The 4,314-nt window shown below is 35.5% G+C and overlaps 1 long non-coding RNA gene across 1 annotated transcript; it reads right to left on the bottom strand.

Annotated features, from left to right (window-relative positions):
• Positions 1-2,172: 2,172 nt before the first annotated feature.
• Positions 2,173-3,468, bottom strand: LOC131196296 (uncharacterized). The gene is made up of 2 exons (XR_009154691.1): positions 3,338-3,468; positions 2,173-2,329 (listed from the first exon to the last, which is right to left on the bottom strand). It is a non-coding gene; the product is annotated as an uncharacterized LOC131196296 (long non-coding RNA).
• Between the last annotated feature and the right edge of the window lie 846 nt (positions 3,469-4,314).

Below are 4,314 nucleotides of genomic sequence, written 5' to 3'. Positions count from 1 at the left end.
TCCTCATTTTACCTACCTTATAAAGGGTGGAAGGCTGAGTCAACCTTGGGCCTGGTGGGACTAGAACCTGCAGTAATTGCAAGCAGCTGTGTTTAATAACAGGCTTCTTACAGCCTGAGCCACACCGCGGCTTTGAACTTTTTTTTGAACTCATTCGTGGCAATTATAAACCTGTTTATAAACCATCCTAAATGAATGTTTTCCTAAATATAATTAAAAGCAAGTAAATGCTAAACCAAACACTTCACAATTCACATAATTATAGCATAGGAACAGACAGATCATCAACATAGCATAAAGATGGAGCTACAATCATTTTACTGCACTCTCCATTACAACCAAAATGACTAAAGAAGAAGCTGTTTAAGCAGAATTGTTTAACTATTAATCTAGTTGTCTCAATCTCTATGGCCATAATCAGCTTCAACATTTTAAATGGATAAACAAAAAAGGTGCAGAATTCCTCTACCCAGGAAGCAATATTGAAATGGATCATGGGGTTGAAGTCCTTTCCATGCAAAAAAGGTGGCCTTACCATCAAATGCCATAGTCTGATACTTCATCATCTCCTCATAACTTTTCCGGAGGTACTCGGCAGCCTCCCCTAATTCATCCCTGTCCATCCTACTCATATTGACTACTGGAAGGATAAAGTCTAGTCAGCAGCAAACAGATCAGCCAAATACCCTAGAGTATAAAAAGACAAAACAAAAAAACAAAAGCAAGATACATTTTAGACAATAATACAGCCAAACCACATTAATCTCTCCTGTAATGGTTCACCAATCTTTTAATTGCTGGATGATATGAAAGCATGCAAACTTATGTATTCTATAAATTAAAAATAGTGTTCTAATATTTATACACTGCATTTATTTAGATTTCCAAATTATAAATCTAGCTACATATATGTGCTAATTTTAATTATATAATACAATTTTTTTATTCCTATCATTACTCCATTTACTTTTTAACTATATAAAATCAGAAAGCATAGAGAGATTATATTAAATAATCAAGAATGTATGCCCATTGTATAATTTCAAAAATCAGACCAAGATGCAACTACTTTAGGTTTATTTGAAAGACAACCAGCATCCCAGAAAAAAATTACTCGTTGGTCAAGTTGTATTTAATGAGCACCCCACCAATAGGCTGTAAATTAACTTAGTTTCATTTCTCTGCCAGCTTACACCTCAAAGGAATTTGCCTGAGTTAGCATCCTGTGTGATAGGTTACAACAGTGGCAAGTAATACTACAAGGTATTATTTAAAGCCTAAGCATCTGTTCTATCACACACACCCCAGAACTATTAAGATAAATTTATGGTGACTGCAAGAAGATTATTAACATCACTCATTTTATAAGCCCCAACTAGTGCTATTGTTACTAAGCCTTGCTATAGCAACAGATAATATCTTCACATCCACACATTCATACTGAAACAATCACAATTTCAATTACACCTGCTTCCACCCATGACTTTCCACACATTGTAAGTGTACAGTCTTGTCATAGTCCCATTAGCCATATTATGAATCCCAAAAGAGACAAGAAGAACATAAACCATTTTTTTAAAAAGTTGTACAAATAGATATTAGATTCAGATAATGCAGGTGCCCTACATAATTATTTTACAAGATCTAGAAATATTTTGCATAGCATTGTTCTTGTTCCTTTAATTCTTCAGTTACTGAATGGGGAAATGCTGTGATTTGAATATTTGTTTATGTTTAATTTATTCCTATCATTACTCCATTTACTTTTTAAATGCCTGTAAACCGCCCTGAGTCCTTTGGGAGATAGGGCGGTATATAAATATAAATAAATAAATAAATGTTTTCCTAAATATAATTAAAAGCAAGTAAATGCTAAACCAAACACTTCACAATTCACATAATTATAGCATAGGAACAGACAGATCATCAACATAGCATAAAGATGGAGCTACAATCATTTTACTGCACTCTCCATTACAACCAAAATGACTAAAGAAGAAGCTGTTTAAGCAGAATTGTTTAACTATTAATCTAGTTGTCTCAATCTCTATGGCCATAATCAGCTTCAACATTTTAAATGGATAAACAAAAAAGGTGCAGAATTCCTCTACCCAGGAAGCAATATTGAAATGGATCATGGGGTTGAAGTCCTTTCCATGCAAAAAAGGTGGCCTTACCATCAAATGCCATAGTCTGATACTTCATCATCTCCTCATAACTTTTCCGGAGGTACTCGGCAGCCTCCCCTAATTCATCCCTGTCCATCCTACTCATATTGACTACTGGAAGGATAAAGTCTAGTCAGCAGCAAACAGATCAGCCAAATACCCTAGAGTATAAAAAGACAAAACAAAAAAACAAAAGCAAGATACATTTTAGACAATAATACAGCCAAACCACATTAATCTCTCCTGTAATGGTTCACCAATCTTTTAATTGCTGGATGATATGAAAACTGGATGATATGAAAGCATGCAAACTTATGTATTCTATAAATTAAAAATAGTGTTCTAATATTTATACACTGCATTTATTTAGATTTCCAAATTATAAATCTAGCTACATATATGTGCTAATTTTAATTATATAATACATTTTTTTTATTCCTATCATTACTCCATTTACTTTTTAACTATATAAAATCAGAAAGCATAGAGAGATTATATTAAATAATCAAGAATGTATGCCCATTGTATAATTTCAAAAATCAGACCAAGATGCAACTACTTTAGGTTTATTTGAAAGACAACCCGCATCCCAGAAAAAAATTACTCGTTGGTCAAGTTGTATTTAATGAGCACCCCACCAATAGGCTGTAAATTAACTTAGTTTCATTTCTCTGCCAGCTTACACCTCAAAGGAATTTGTCTGAGTTAGCATCCTGTGTGATAGGTTACAACAGTGGCAAGTAATACTACAAGGTATTATTTAAAGCCTAAGCATCTGTTCTATCACACACACCCCAGAACTATTAAGATAAATTTATGGTGACTGCAAGAAGATTATTAACATCACTCATTTTATAAGCCCCAACTAGTGCTATTGTTACTAAGCCTTGCTATAGCAACAGATAATATCTTCACATCCACACATTCATACTGAAACAATCACAATTTCAATTACACCTGCTTCCACCCATGACTTTCCACACATTGTAAGTGTACAGTCTTGTCATAGTCCCATTAGCCATATTATGAATCCCAAGTTTGTCTTCCAGACAATAGTTCATGTTCCTCTACTTCCCTTTTTGTAAAAAAAAAAAAAAAGAATGCACTAAGGAAAGCAGGGCTTCAGGACAGGACAGACGTGCAACACAGACATGCTTTTTATTACCAACCTGGGCTATGGGGCTGAGTGACTCTGTGTGTGTGTGCCGTGAGGCCCCTTTTTATTGTGCCTGTCAAGGTCAGGATAGGGAGAGATATGTCAGAAATTCCCATGTGTCATATCCACACAGCTCCATTGGTGCTGCTATCCTACTGCCCATAGAGACACAAAAGGCAAACTTTTATCTCTCTGCCGATGCAGGCTGGTTATTTTTACCCCATATTGTCAGACAATCACAAAGGCAGGGAGAGAGACACTCTTGAGGCAGCACAAGACTTTGAGTTCCAAGCCATTCTTTAAAAATGGGTTAAATGAGAACCTTCTGTTCATCTACCTTTATCAGTCTTTCAACCTCTGGCAAGCCTCAATACCTATCAAGAAGGTAGTTTTTTGAAAAGGATCCCACAGTGATATTTTTCTTCAGCCAATGCCTCTGGCAATCTCAAGGTCCAGATACAAACCCAACCATACTGTAGCTGTGGTTCTGATTTTTCATGGTAGGGAGAGGGAGGGAGGGAGGGAGGGAGGGAGGGAGAGAGAGAGAGAGAGAGAGAGAGAGAGAGAGAGAGACTAAATATTAGGATAAAGTTGCTGATTTACAAAGCAGTGTTCATTACAATGGAAAATATTTGCCTCTTTTCTAGTCCAACAAAGCATATATTATGAGTTTTCAGGTTATCTAAATGCCAAAAGATAGGCAAAGAGATAAGCAGATCTAGAGCATAGGATAAAATAATGACAATGCCGTGATGCAGAGTTTTAACAGGAATTGTATTTTGCTGAAGGATGGCTTTGCACTATGGTTTGGGAATTGCTAAACTCTACTAGCTGCTACCAAGAAAGTTCTGTGTCAAAGGAAAAGGGATGTGCAGATGGAAAAATGAAGTACTTTTTGGCATTCAACCAATGGTATTAATTCCACCTTTTAATTTGTAGGTAAATTAACAAATTTATAAATGGAAGGTACACACTCTAGATAATTCCTTA

The sequence above is a fragment of the Ahaetulla prasina genome, chromosome 3, assembly GCF_028640845.1.
Source record: "Ahaetulla prasina isolate Xishuangbanna chromosome 3, ASM2864084v1, whole genome shotgun sequence".
Classification (NCBI taxonomy): domain Eukaryota; kingdom Metazoa; phylum Chordata; class Lepidosauria; order Squamata; family Colubridae; genus Ahaetulla; species Ahaetulla prasina.
Note: the sequence above shows the minus strand (reverse complement) of the source record. Positions and strands in the feature narration are given on the sequence as shown.